The following is a 15,931-nucleotide window of genomic DNA, read 5'->3' as shown; positions in this document are numbered from 1 at the left end:
GGATTCCACTACACAAAAGCTGTCTGCCCATGAGACTCTGTGGGATACTCTCCTGAAGACTAAGAAAAAGACTCCACCTGCTCGGCCTTTTCGCCAACAATCTGCCTACCAGCGCTGTTATGCTGCCCGTCCCTTGCCACCGGCTACTCAACATCCTAGACGTCAGCGCCAACAATAGCGACAACCACCTAGGCCAGCCCAGCAGCAACAGGTGAAGCCTCCTCCACCACAAAAGTCTACCCAACCCTTTTGACGTGGTTCTCCAAAGCATAGCCAGTATTCCACCATCTGCCCATCTCCCTCGACCCATAGGAGGACGTCTTTCTTGTTACACCAGCCGTTGAGAGAACATCACATCGGATCAGTGGGTCCTCAACATCATCCGCCACGGCTACTCTCTCAACTTTCAGACACGTCCTGCACAAAGTCTGCCAAGAGAGTCTGCTTTGAACACCTCTCAGTCTTCTCTCCTTCTTCAGGAGGTTCAATCCCTCCTCCTCCTGAACGCCATAGAGGAAGTTCCTCTAGATCAGAAGGGGCAGGGATTCTACTCCCGTTATTTTCTGGTCCCCAAAAAAACAGGGGATCTCAGACCCATCCTAGATCTTCGCGATCTCAACAAATGTTTGGTCAAAGAGAAATTCAAGATGCTTTCTCTGGCAACTCTTTATCCTCTTCTCCATCAAAGCGACTGGCTATGCTCCCTCGATCTCAAAGAGGCATACACTCACATTCCGGTCAATCTGGCCTCCAGACAGTACCTCCGCTTCATGATCAATCATTGTCATTACCAATACAAGGTGCTGCCCTTCGGTCTTGCCTCCTCTCCAAGAGTGTTCACCAAATGTCTGATTGTGGTGGCTGCCTTTCTACGCTCTCACCACCTTCAAGTCTTTCCTTATCTGGACGATTGGTTAATCAAGGCCAATTCATCTCAAACAGTGCTCCTGGCCACCAACCAAACCATCCTGTTTCTACAGCTTCTGGGGTTCGAGATCAATCTACCCAAATCTCATCTCATCCCCACTCAGAGACTTCAATTCATTGGAGCGGTGCTGGACACAGTCCTCATGAGAGCATTCCTGCCATCCAACTGTCTTCAAACTCTTCAATCTCTATGTCAGCAGGTGCTTCCACAACGTTCCATTTCTGCCAAGCAAATGATGATACTCTTGGGTCACATGGCCTCCACAGTTCATGTCACACCCCTCGAACATCTTCACCTGCGCACTCCTCAATGGACCCTAGCTACCCAGTGGTCCCAAGCGACGGATCCTTGCTCACGACACATCTCTGTGACATCATCTCTTCGTCAATCTCTACAATGGTGGTTGATATCCTCAAATCTTTCCAGAGGTCTTCTGTTTCATCTACCTCCTCATCAACTTGTCATCACCACCGACGCCTCCCCTTATGCCTGGGGAGCTCATTTGAACAAATTCCAAACTCAAGGACTTTGGACAGCCCAGGAGATGAAACATCACATCAATTTCCTGGAACTCAGAGCGATGTTTTATGACCTCAAGGCCTTCCAACATCTTCTCTTTCCTCAGGTCCTCCTACTGTGCACAGACAATCAAGTTGCAATGTACTACATCAACAAGCAGGGTGGGACAGGCTCTCGCCTCTTGTGCCAGGAAGCCCAGAAGATTTGGGCTTGGGCCACAGATCACCAACTATTCCTGAAAGCTATCTACATTCAGGGAGAACAGAATTCCTTAGCGGACAAGCTCAGCAGAATTCTCCAACCTCACGAGTGGACACTCGATCCTGTAACTCTACAGTCCATCTTCGCTCAGTGGGGCACTCCTCAGATAGACCTCTTTGCAGCTCCTCACAATCACCAGCTGCCCCTATTCTGCTCCAGACTCTACTCTCCTCACCGTCTGGCAGCGATGCATTTCTCCTCGATTGGTCCAATCTGTTCCTGTACGCTTTCCCTCCTCTGCCTCTCATGTTACAAACCTTGTTCAAGCTCAAGAGGGAACGAGCCACCATGATTCTGATTGCTCCACGGTGGCCCAGACAACATTGGTTCTCCCTTCTACTTCAACTCAGTTCCAGGGAGCCTTTTCTTCTTCCACTGTTTCCTTCTCTGCTTACGCAACATCAGGAGACCCTTCCGCATCCCAACCTTCCGTCTCTGCACCTGACAGCTTTGTTTCTCTCGGGCTGACTTCTCATGATACTCTTTTGTCTCAGCCCATTCGTTCCATTCTTGATGCCTCCAGGAAACCGGCCACTCTGCAATGTTACCATCAGAAGTGGACACGGTTTTCTTCTTGGTGTCTTCTTCATCATCATGATCCCACTACCCTTGCAGTGGAGACCTTATTAGATTATCTTCTTTCTTTGTCTGACTCTGGCCTCAAGTCTACTTCCATCAGAGTCCACCTCAGTGCTATTGCTGCTTTTCATGAGCCAGTTCATGGAAAACTTCTCTCGGCTCATCCCTTGGTGTCCAGATTCATGCGGGGTCTTTTCAATGTGAAACCACCTCTCAAAGCCCCTCCTGTAATCTGGGATCTCAATGTGGTTCTTTCCGCCTTAATGAAGCCTCCTTTTGAACCTTTGGCTACCGCTCCTTTCAAGTTTCTCACTTGGAAGGTACTTTTCCTTATTGCTCTTACCTCTGCCTCAGGAGAGTCAGTGAGCTACATGCACTAGTTGCAGATCCACCTTTTACAGTCTTTCATCATGACAAGGTGGTTCTGCGTACACATCCAAAGTTTCTCCCTAAGGTTGTCTTTGAATTCCATCTCAACCAATCCATTGTTCTGCCTGTCTTCTTTCTGAAACCTCACTCTCATTCTGGAGAACAGGCTCTGCATACTTTGGACTGTAAGCGGGCTCTAGCTTACTATTTAGAGCGTACTAAGCCCCACAGATCAACTCCCCAACTCTTTCTGTCCTTTGATCCGAATAAATTGGGACATCCTGTTTCTAAACGTACGTTGTCAAATTGGCTTGCAGCGTGCATTTCATTCTGTTATGCTCAGACCGGACTGACACTGGAAGGTTCTGTCACGGCCCATAGAGTTCGAGCTATGGCAGCATCTGTAGCTTTCCTCCGTTCCACTCCTATTAGGAAATCTGCAAAGCTGCTACTTGGTCCTCAGTTCATACTTTTACATCTCACTATTGTCTGGATGCTTTCTCCAGACGGGATGGACACTTCGGCCAATCTGTTTTGCAAAATTTGTTTTCCTATTGGCCAACCTTCCCTCCATCCCTCTTTTTGTTAGCTTGGAGGTTAAGAATATGCTGCCTGCTTGTCCTGGGATAAAGCACAGTTACTTACCGTAACAGGTGTTATCCAGGGATAGCAGGCAGATATTCTTGCGTCCCACCCTCCTCCCCGGGTTGGCTTCTTAGCTGGCTTATCCTAACTGGGGACCGCGCGCCTCCGTCGGGCGAGAAGGCACTCGCGCATGCGCGGTGCGGCCTGCTAGAACTTTCCAAGTTCTTAGAGTGCAATCACTCTAAAATTGTCCGTACCAGGGCTCCGTCGGTGCCGTCACCCATCAGTCAAGAATATCTGCCTGCTGTCCCTGGATAACACCTGTTACGGTAACTGTGCTTTAAGTGTTCAGAAATGACTCCTGGACAGAATTGATACTTGGCTAGCTCAATATCAATATTTTGCATGTAACTGGCCCATGCATGTGCCTAAATAAGACTGCATAAAAGTCAGTATTAAGCGAGTGAGGGTTACTTAAGTGCTCAATCTCCTATTTAATAAGCAATATGCTAGCTGTCTTTGTTACCAAAGCCTGCACAGGACTGGAAATAATGCTGTTGGTAGGCAGCAAACACTGAGTGCTGCCAGCTGAAGATCATGTCCTTGGTGCTCATGTGTATGGTCAGAGCAGACCCAAGACATGATGAAACTGAGTTCACAGACTAAGCTATTTGTTGATGTTCTGATGCACTCAGCACGAGGGATGCTTCAACTTCCAAACAAGTGGGCTAAGGAGGAGTAACTTCTACTTACTGCACCTTTGTGGAGGTGGTAATTAAACTCTGGAATTCATTGCTGGTGAATGTAGTGAAAGCAGTTAGCTTAGCAAGGTTAAAAAAAAAAAAAGGGTTAAGAGAAGTCCATAAGCCCTTATTAGGGCTTGGGGAAATCATTGCTTATTCCTATGCTAAACAGCATAAAATCTGTTATTCTCCTTTGGACATGGGTTGGCCTCTGTTAGAAACATGATACCAGATTTGATGGACCATTGCTTTTGCCTGGCCTGCAACGCTTATGTCTTGAGGGTAGATATTTTGCTGATGAGGCTCTCCAACTGGAAGAAGAAATGCAGATTATCTCAGCACTTAAATAATCTGATATCTACCATTATAGACAATGCCTTAAACATGATCCCAATTTATAACAAAGATGCTATAGCCATGACCTTGCAGCACATAACATTTTCAATGTCATGACAGATCCTTTATGCTCAAGGCAAAACAAGGTCTTTTGCATGTAATGTTCCCAGCCAGAACTGTTATTCAAAAAGTGATGCCTGATAGTAAAGTGAAGCTTGCACCTAAAATGTTATTGGGAAAGCTGTCCCACATTCTTACAGTGGAATACAAGAGAGCCTATGTCAGGGGTGTCCAATGTCGGTCCTCGAGGGCCGCAGTCCAGTTGGATTTTCAGGATTTCCCCAATGAATATACATGAGGTCTATTTGCATGCACTGCTTTCATTGTATGCTAATAGATCTCATGCATATTCATTGGGGAAATCCTGAAAACCCGACTGGATTGCGGCCCTCGAGGACCGACATTGGACACCCCTGGCCTATGTTATGATAGACAGTTGCTTAGGGCATTGAATGATAGTGACAGAGGATCCTAATTAAGCTTGATAGTTATTAGGGCTTAGCAACCTAAGGATCATTGCAGCACTAACTCTTGACTAGAGATCAGTGGTGGAAAATTAGCAGAATGAGACAGGTCAGTGGAGCTATGGTCGCCCCACACTTATCCTGCCTAAGCATTAACTGGAGAGGTTGAGGATGTTTGGTTGTTGGATGCAAACATTATTCACTTAAATTCAGTACCAAGATTGAAAAACAGATGTTTAGACAAATTCTTTAAGGGCATTAAACATTTAAAGATACCATTTGTGTGGCCTACTAGCAAACAGACAAGGTGTGTATTCTGAAATAGTGCTGATCCATCCATTCCCTGTCTTATCAACATTTGTCCCTTGTAATTATACTTTTATTACATATTATATGTAACACTATAAACAATTATTTTTTAAATCCTCTGTCAAATACTTGCTACCACTCAAAATAATAGAAAAAAAAAATTATGGTATCTGCCTATTCAACAGTTGGAATTCTACACTAGCCAGATGTTAAAGACTAAACAATTTTCCCCTTTTGTCTATTCCATTTTTTGTTGTTTGTATGTACTTCAATTATTTAATAAACTATGTATGCCTAAACTTGGTTTCTATGTGTACATAAGCACATGAATGAAAATATGAAAAGAATACATAACCCAAACTAACTGAAGGTCATTAAGCATTTTTATTCCAAATCATGAATATTTATTATTACAGGTATCCTGAAAACCTGACTGGTTGGGATTGCCCCAGGACAGGTTTGGGAACAGCTGCTCTAGAGCAACTAACTGTGGCTAAGGATCCAGCCAATGGGAAGGCTATTATAATAGGAGGAAGGCGTGAGTGCCACTACAATAGTAATGAAAGCTGATTTATCCCACAAGGGTGATAGAAGAAAAATGGGAACAGTAGTTCAAACAGCTACAGCCTGTAACAGCATCTATGAATTGTACCTTTTAAGTAGTCTACCCCTTATTTTCTGTTCAGAGCTAGACTAAATAGGAACATAAGAACATAAGAACATAAGAAGCGCCATCTCCGGATCAGACCTTCGGTCCATCAAGTCCGGCGATCCGCACACGCGGAGGCCCTGCTAGGTATTCACCTGGCTTATTTTATAGCCAACCATATCTTTATATGCCTATCTCAAGGAGATATGCATCTAGTTTGCTTTTGAAACCTAGGACTGTCGATTCCGCAATAATCTCCCCTGGGAGAGTATTCCAGATGTCAACCACTCTCTGTGTGAAGCAGAACTTCCTGACATTAGTCCTGAACTTGCCCCCCCTTAGCTTCATTTCATGTCCTCTTGTCCGTGTCAAATTGGACATTGTAAATAATCTTCTCTGCTCTATTTTGTCAATTCCTTTCAGTATTTTGAAGGTCTCGATCATATCCCCACGCAGTCTCCTTTTCTCAAGGGAGAACAATCCCAGTGTTTTAAGTCGATCCTCATATTCCAGTTTCTCCATACCCTTCACTAGTTTAGTTGCTCGTCTCTGCACCCTCTCCAGCAGTTTTATATCCTTCTTTAGGTAGGGAGACCAATGTTGGACGCAGTATTCCAAGTGGGGTCTGACCATTGCCCTATAAAGCGGCATTATAACTTTCTCCGATCTACTCGAGATTCCTTTCTTTATCATGCCCAACATTCTATTTGCCTTATTTGCCGCTGCCACGCATTGTGCCGACGGCTTCAGGGTCCTATCTATCAGTACACCCAGATCTCTTTCTTGTTCACTTTTCCCCAGAGTTGCACCTGACATTCTGTACTCGTATTCCTTATTTTTACTGCCTAAATGCATTACCTTGCATTTCTCCACGTTGAACTTCATCTGCCATTTCTCCGCCCATTTTTCTAACCGACACAAATCGCTCTGGAGTTCCTCACTGTCCTCCTGCGATCTGATTGCCCGGCAGAGTTTTGTGTCGTCTGCAAACTTGATGATCTCACTGGATGTTCCGTTTTCCAGGTCATTGATATAAATATTAAAAAGGATCGGCCCAAGTACCGAGCCCTGGGGCACACCACTAGTCACTCTCTCCCAGTCGGAGAACTTCCCATTTATGCCCACTCTCTGCTTTCGGTTTTCCAGCCATTTGCCTATCCATCTTTGTATATCTCCCTCTATGCCATGGCTTTGTAGCTTCCTGAGAAGTCTTTCGTGTGGAACTTTGTCAAATGCTTTCTGGAAGTCCAAGTATATTATGTCCACCGGCTTTCCACTATCAATTTGCTCGTTCACGGTCTCAAAGAATTGGAGTAAATTCGTCAGACACGATTTCCCTTTCCTGAATCCATGTTGACTGGGTTTCATCAAGTCGTGTGTGTCCAAGTGCTGAACTATGCTATCCTTGATCAGTGATTCAATCATCTTGCCGGGGACAGACGTAAGACTCACAGGTCTATAGTTGCCCGGTTCTCCTCTCGATCCTTTTTTGAAAATTGGCGTGACGTTCGCTTTCCTCCAGTCGTCTGGTATCTGACCAGTTCTGATTGACAGGTTTGCAAGTTTTTGCAATAACTCTCCAATTTCAATCTTCAATTCCTTCAAGACTCTCGGGTGAATTTCATCCGGTCCAGGTGATTTGTCACTTTTAAGTTTGTCGATCTGATAGTATATCTGGGCTAAGTCCACTTCAACTGTGGTGAGGCTGTCTTCTATTTCTCCTGCAAACACTTTCTCCGCTTCAGGTATTGTTGAGGTGTCCTCCTTCGTAAAAACGGACGCAAAGAAGGAATTTAGTTTGTCTGCGATTTGTTTATCTTCCTTGATGTACCCTTTTCTTCCCTTGTCGTCCAGGGGTCCCACTGCCTCTTTTGCAGGTTTTTTCCCTTTCACGTATCTAAAGAAGGGCTTGAAGTTTTTGGCCTCCCGGGCTATTTTTTCCTCATAGTCCTGTTTTGCTTCCCTCACCGCCTTGTGACATTTCTTCTGTTCATCTTTATGTTTGTTCCAGGCTTCGGTTGTCTTCGTGCATTTCCATTTTTTGAAAGAGTCCTTCTTTACCTTTATGGCTTCCTTCACCTGTATGGTAAGCCATGCCGGTTCTCTTTTGCCTTTAGTTCTCCGATCTTTGGAAATCCTCGGAATGTAGAGATCTTGTGCTTCTGCAATAGTATTTTTCAATAGGCACCATGCCTGATCTACTGTTTCAAGTTTGTCCACCATCTTCTCGAGTCGTTTTGTTACCATGGCTCTCATGCAATCGTATTTACCCTTTTTAAAGTTTAAGGTGGTGGTTAAGGTTTTGACATGTTTCCCTTTCCCGATGTCAAGTTTAAAGTTGATTACATTGTGATCACTCGTTCCCAGTGGAACCATGACTTCTACTTCTGTTATCGGTCCAGTGAGACCATTTAGGACCAAGTCCAAGGTGGCGTCGCCTCTTGTTGGCTCTTTTACCATTTGCTCCAGGAAGCAATCCCCTAGCACCTCCAGGAACTTGGCCTCCTTGCCGCAGTTGGAGGCTCCTAGTTTCCAGTCTATTCCTGGGAAATTGAAGTCTCCCAATATAACTACATTGCCTGTCTTGCATACTTGTTTGATTTCCTCCATCATTTCTGAGTCAGTGACTTCCGCCTGTCCTGGGGGACGATAGTAAAGGCCAATTTTTATATCTGCGCCATTGCGACCAGGAATTTTGATCCAGAGGGACTCCAGCTTCTCTTTCCTGTCTGTTGTACTCATTCCAACAGAATCTATTTCTTCCTTAACATATAGGGCAATACCTCCACCTTTCTGCCCTTCTCGATCTCTTCTATATAGTTTGTATCCCTGTAGTACTGTGTCCCATTTGTTTTCTTCATTCCACCATGTTTCTGTTATGCCAATGATATCCATGTTCTCATGTCTTGCTATCGTCTCTAGTTCTCCCATTTTGTTTCCTAGACTTCTAGCATTTGTATACATACATCTAAGTTCCCTTCGTGTTACCTTTTTGGACCTTCTACTCTTGGCTGTCCTTACAGTTTCATTTACGGTATCCTTTACTGCTCCTGTGTTATCTCCCATGTTTGCTGTGTGGTCATCCCCTCCTGTGTCTGAGTTGTCCTTTCCTGCTTGTTCTCCTTTGTTGGCTGTGAGGTCGACCTCTCTTGTGTATGAGTAGTGGTCCTTTGTTCCTACGTCGGGGCATCCTGTTGTCCGTGCCATCGACCGGTTGTCGACTGTCGGCTTTCCCCTGTCCTTCAGTTTAAAGCCTTCTCTATTGCTTTCTTCATGTTGCCTGCCAAAACTCTTGCTCCTTCCTTGTTGAGGTGTAGTCCATCCCTTCTGTAGTACTTGCTTTTTCCCCAGAACGCCGTCCAGTTGCGCACGAAGTCGAAGCCTTCGTCTTCGCACCATCGTCTCATCCAGGCGTTGATCACTTGCAATTCCCCTTGTCTCTTTCCATCTGCTCTTGGTACAGGGAGGATTTCAGAGAAGGCCACCTTCACCTCCCTGATCTTCAATTGTCTTCCGAGTGAGCGGAGCTGGCCCTTCATCTCTTCCCTGTCATACTTCCGCCCGCTCACATCATTTGTTCCCACGTGGATAAGCACAGCGGTGTCCACTCCCCGTGCGCCATCTATGATCCTGGAGATCCTGCTGGTCACATCCTTTACTCTTGCTCCAGGCAGACAGGTGACGACTCTGTCCTCTCTTCCTCCTGCGGTGTGGCTGTCCACGTGTCGTATAATGGAGTCGCCTACGATGATCCCCATCTTCTTTATTCGGGAGTTCCTTGGGGGGCGTAGGTCCACGTCCTTGGAGTAGGGCCAGTCATCTTCCTCCAATGATACTCTTGAAATTGTTTCCTGTTCTTTGGGTGGGGGGACATCTTCCTGTGCTCTCACTATTCCTCCTGTTGTGCGGTTGTCTCCTATCTCGTCTTCGTTTTCTTCTGTGTTTGCATGGATGTCTTCTCTCCTCACATGTGTTTCCTGAGTACAGTTTTCCAGCCCTGGGAACTCTACGTGGTGCTGATGGGCTTCCTCTATGAACGTTTCTAGATCCTTGACCTCGTCGTTTGGGCTGTACTCCACTAGAATCTTCCCTTGTGCTCGGATTCTGTCTTCGAGTTCCATCACTGTTCCCTCCAATAGTCTTACCTGACATTTCAAGCTATCCATCTCCATGCATCGATCGCAAATGTATGCCTGGATCCCCGAAGGGAGGTAGTCATACATATTGCAGTCGATGCAGAAGACAGGAAAGCTCATCTTCTGACTTCCTTGGGCTTCCATTTCGTGCTTCACTCGTGGGTTGTCTGAGTGATTTGTTGTGACCTACTGCTGCTCTTTTTCCTACTGATCCTACCTCCCCCTTACCTTCTGACTTCCTGACTGCAAGCTTCCTATTTGAGTGAGTCTGTTTGTGTTACAGTGCCTGTGCCTTTGTGTGCTTGTGTCCCTTGCCTGCTGCTTCCTTGTGTTGCTTGCCTTGTTGTCTCTCTCGTGTGTGCTGTCTCTGCTCTACCTCACCTTGATTGTATGTGCGGGTTGGTTTCTTTTGTGTCTGTCTCTTCCTTACCTTCTGTGGTTGTCGGTTCCTTACCGGTCTGTTCTCCTCTGGTGTTCTTGAGAGTAGCGCTCGTCCCTTGCAAGGCCCTTCGCAAAGGCGCTCTCGCTAAGGCGAGCGCCTTTACCGCACGCCTTCGCCGCGCGCCGAACGGCTGGGCGCCGTTGGCTCCTCCCCTTTTCAAGGGGGAGTCCGGCGCTGCCTGTGACGCTTGGGGGGGGCGGAGCGAACTCTCGCCGCTACCCCGAGCCTACTGTCTTCCTCCTCCTGCTTGCTTCGGTGCCCGGCACCAACGCTGCCTGTCTCCTCTGCTTCCTGCTTCCCTTCTCTCCTCTCTCTTCGGCACCGCGTGTGCCGCGCTGGCTCCTCCCCTTTTCAAGGGGGAGTCCGGCGCTGCCTGTGACGCTTGGGGGGGGGCGGAGCGAACTCTCGCCGCTACCCCGAGCCTACTGTCTTCCTCCTCCTGCTTGCTTCGGTGCCCGGCACCAACGCTGCCTGTCTCCTCTGCTTCCTGCTTCCCTTCTCTCCTCTCTCTTCGGCACCGCGTGTGCCGCGCTGGCTCCTCCCCTTTTCAAGGGGGAGTCCGGCGCTGCCTGTGACGCTTGGGGGGGGCGGAGCGAACTCTCGCCGCTACCCCGAGCCTACTGTCTTCCTCCTCCTGCTTGCTTCGGTGCCCGGCACCAACGCTGCCTGTCTCCTCTGCTTCCTGCTTCCCTTCTCTCCTCTCTCTTCGGCACCGCGTGTGCCGCGCTGGCTCCTCCCCTTTTCAAGGGGGAGTCCGGCGCTGCCTGTGACGCTTGGGGGGGGCGGAGCGAACTCTCGCCGCTACCCCGAGCCTACTGTCTTCCTCCTCCTGCTTGCTTCGGTGCCCGGCACCAACGCTGCCTGGCACCGAAGCAACCTGGCCAGAGGTTGTGGTAAGAGCCGATAGCATAGCTGGTTTTAAGAAAGGTTTGGAAAAGTCCATAGGCTGTTATTGAGAAAGACAGGGGAAGCCACTGCTTGCCCTGTATTGGTAGCATAGAATATTGCTACACCTTGGGTTTTGGCCAGGTACTAGTGACCTGGATTGGCAACCGTGAGAACGGGCTACTGGGCTTGATGGACGATTGGTCTGACCCAGTAAGGCTATTCATATGTTCAATAGCTATAAATAAACATAGGAAAACATCAATATTCAGAAAATAGACTATGCTCCACTAGGAATCTGGGTCTAGAACTTCCTGAGCAGCCTTCCTAACTGCAGTACTAGGCCCAATGTTTGCACCCAGAGAAACACTCCCATGAGGCATGAAGTCCAGTCTGACATTTTCAGTGGCTCTACCTACCCGCAGGGGAAATAACCCACTTATTTGGTCTGGTATGGCATGGGCAGACACCACCTTATGCATACAAGGGCTGAAAAGAATAAAATAAACCATGCTCCAATTGTTTCCCCTACTTGTTTATGTTAAATAGTGCCTATGTGGAAAGTGTGTAGGACAAAGATGTCAATACCACAGTAATTTTAAAAACAAAAGTCTGGAAGCTTCATTGGCCTTTGTATAGCAGAGCTAACATGATTAATACACTAACACTGATCACTATCCCAAACACTTAAGATCATATAAATCAACTTCTGCAACTAATTTTTTCCTAGTTTGTAGGTACTTTTGAAGAAATGGTCCCTGAAGCAGTTAATAGCAAAACAGTGATGTGGATATGAAAATCTGGTCAAGCAAAAGCTTCCACCATAGGGAGGTTTGACATTTATGTATGTTTTCTGGATGCACTGTCCAAACACACCAAGGGCCATCACTTAAACCTTTAGAGAGACCTGAGAGCTAGGTCTTTCTGAATGCCTGGCTGAAGAAAGGAGTGAGTGAGCTCTTTCCAAACACAACTTCAAAATGGCATATGCCACATAAGTAGGACACTTCCATGCTTGAAGCTAGTTCATAATGATAGCCCTTGAAAGGTTGCATTTAAAAGGCAAATGCTAGTCAGGTTCTAAGACCAAGGCTTCCTCTATCAGAATATGGCCTTAATGTTAACAGCCCTGATACTGGATAGCTTGACAAATTCATCCACTAGGAGGCAGATCAGATCCTTAACCTAGGGCCTCCAATGCAAATGTGGTACAACCTGGATCACCAGCTGCATCAAATTTTGCAAAGGAGGTAGCCCCCTAATCAGTCAAGAAAGGATGATGCAAAGACCCAGTGAGCTGCACCAGTCACATTTTGGCAAGCAGTAGCATTTGACAAATTCTATAAGAGCTGGTGCTGGGTTGTAACAGCTACAGCCAAGACATGCAATAAATTGTGAAAAAAAAGTCTACCATCACTTGACCTGCTTCTAAGCTGATTGTAAACCCAGCCAACATAACAGATTAACATTTATGCTGATATCCAGAAGTGTAGTGTGTTTAATTCTGGTCACCATCTCAAAAAAGATATAGCAGAATTAGAAAAGGTTCAAAGGAGCAACCAAAATGATAAAGGAGATGGAACTCCTCATGTATTAGGAAAGACTAACAAGATTAGAAATGGCTGAGGGGAGATATGATTGAAGTCTACAAAATCTAGTCATGTAGAACAGGTAGAAGATTGATTTTTTTTTTTTTTTACTCCGTCAAAAATTACAAAAACTAGGGGACACAAAGTTACAAGGAAGTACCTTTAAAACCAATAGGAGGAAATATTTTTTCATTCAGAATAGTTAAGCTCTGGAACACACTACCAGAGGATGTGGTAAGAGCAATTAACATAGCTGGTTTAAAAAAATATTTGGACAAGTTCCTGGAGGAAAAGTCCATAGCCTGCTATTGAGACAGACATGGGGGAAACCACTGCTTGCTCTGGATCGGAAGCATGGAATGTTGTTATTTGGGTTTCTGCCAGGTACTAGTGACCTGAATTGGCTACCATGAAGATAGGCTACTGGGCTAGATGGACCCGGTAAGGCTCTTGCTTGTTGATACATCTCTGTTTACATAGTATTGATTGGTGGATATTTACTAATTTTCAATTAAATGTCTAGAACTTAGATTTTGTTTTATCTGGATATTCTTCTAGTGATATTCATATGCTCAGTGCTGTTTCCATTGCCTTAGTAACAGTTTGGGTGTGGTTTTGGATTCTATACTGAATGACACATCTACCAGGACACCTCAATTTTAAGAAAACAAGATTAACAATTTTGTAAACTTGATAACTTTAGGTTAGTAGTGCAGAGCATTGTAGTCCTATGCTTTGATTACTGTAATGGCCTCCTGCTTGGTATCTCTAAGATTGTCTCTCAAACTTTTATAGTTCTGGCACACTAAACACAGCAAATGTTTTTATGTGCCATATTATAATTGAAATTATTAAATTGCAAAACCAACAAAAAATTAAATTTGAGAGTTATTTATTTAAAGTTCTTTATGTATGGGTAATTGTAACAATGGTAAAACTAAAGTAGATAGACTAGAGGACCTCACAAAGATGGAGCCTGCAAAGCCTGATCAGAAAGGTCTGGAAAAGAGCAGTCCTCAGCTTCTCCCAAAACTAGAGGATCCAAATGGACCCCTCTGCCACAGAGGGATTGCCTAAAGAGAGGATGACGAACCACTGTCCCTGCTTTATTAAAATGCTTGATGCATTAAATGTACAAATTCAGGGGTAAAACACAATTGTCTGAGTAATCCCAAGTTCTGCTGTGGTATTGTGGGCAAAATAGCATCAGTTGTCTGCATAGGAAGAGGCAGGTCTGAAATTCCTAGTGATTATCTTGAAGTTGTGCTGAAAACTGGCTCCATAGTACCTGAGAACTACACATTGAATATGCAGGGAAAATAAGACCTAGGAATATTGCTGATAAGCTTGCTAAAATACCCTCCCCAGGTGATCTATTCAAGTCCCAATGTCTGTTACAGGAAGAGGCTGAAAGGCAAGTCTTGCATTGATTTCAGCAGGAGCTGCCATGTGTCAATATCCAGATGGGAACCAAAATGCAGAGTGGGTGAAGCCCTTATGAACACAGCAATAACTGCCCAGCAGGAGAGGAAGGTTGCAAAATATGTGCTGTTAATGGCACTCACACATCATGCCACACGAGAGACTTACCAATACTGGGTTACTTAGGCCTAGATTCACTAAACTCACCGATCTGGATCATTGTTGGGTGATTCTTGGCCGAGTTTTACCGAGCGACTGATTCACAACAGATTCTGCATGGAAATGAGCTGATCAGACATGCCCTACAGCGATCGAGACGCATGCAGAGATTATCTGTGTTAGTTACAGATGCAATTTGCACATGCGCTTGCTCTTCACACAAGCAAGCTCAAAATAAAGGGGGGGGGGGTTGCAGTTTACTTGCTGGGCCTATGAGTGGACATTTTAAAAGGAATGATTTCAATTTTTGTGCAGCCAGATTATGGAACAGAACACGGCTTAAACTCACAGGTTCACACTGCACTTTTTGCAGAATATATAAAAAGGGAATACATATGTATAGATATTTTACAGTTTTATTTCTTATTTTTGATGTTTTATATGGGGTTGTAACCTCGATACAGGGTGGAAGAGAGCAGGAGAGTTGGCAAGGACAATAAGCGACTGGTCCTCAGCAGTCACTTCATTTCGAATTGGTAAACCCAATCGGTGTTTTTTCTGCTGCTTAGTGAATCGATGGCTTCCTACTTATGCATGCCATTTCCCCTCATTTGCATGGGTGGATCAGGTAGGAGATTGATCGCACAGCAGTTTAGTGAATCGGGTCAGGAAACCATCGCAAAACCATCAGTACAGGATCAGCAAGTTTAGTGAATCTAGGCCTTACTCCCTTAATGCTGCACTCACACTTGGGTGAGAGAAATCAGATTCATTAAGGTTGACCACTCTCCTCACTGTTATACTCTGCTCCACATAGGCTGCTGTTTTGAGATTTTTTTTTTTTTTTTTAATTCAAGGATGACAGTTGCTACCAACCCAGGCAGGAAGAAAAAAAACCAGGGAGAACAGTAACTTAGAGCCTGCTAGCTGTGTCTCAGGTAGAAATGATACGCCCCTTGCTCTATTGGAAGCCAGTAAACTAAGGGGGGGAGGAACTCAGCCTAACCCCAGAACATGCAGAGCTGCTGCAAAGCACATCTATCATCTGGTAGAAATAGATTGAGATGAGATTTACCCAAGGCTTACACAGCTTACTATTAGAGAGCATCTTTCACACTACAGTTCTGCCATTGGCAGAGAATATAAGGTATAAACGAGGACAGCATTTTAGCAGCTAGACTGAAACAATGTCTTGATCTAAAGAGCAGCTGGCTTTCACAGATCACATGTTGCAAATCTGAATTTTTGTTTTTACTGCCTTGAGCTGGTCCTACTGGTGAAGCAGAATAAAATCTCTACAATTAAAAATGCTACCTTTCAACAAAATCAAGGAAAAACAATTTTACATTTTTGTGTTTAACTACAGCTTGAAGTGGCCTATGAGAATCAATATTAAATAGTTTTAAGCACCCCAAAGCATATAATTAATCAGCCTAGAAATATTTTTGCATAACCCAAGTTGCTTCCAGGAGCTAAAAAAATGGCTGTGTGCATTA

Source organism: Geotrypetes seraphini, chromosome 9 (assembly GCF_902459505.1).
Source record: "Geotrypetes seraphini chromosome 9, aGeoSer1.1, whole genome shotgun sequence".
In the NCBI taxonomy this organism is placed as follows: domain Eukaryota; kingdom Metazoa; phylum Chordata; class Amphibia; order Gymnophiona; family Dermophiidae; genus Geotrypetes; species Geotrypetes seraphini.
Note: the sequence above shows the minus strand (reverse complement) of the source record.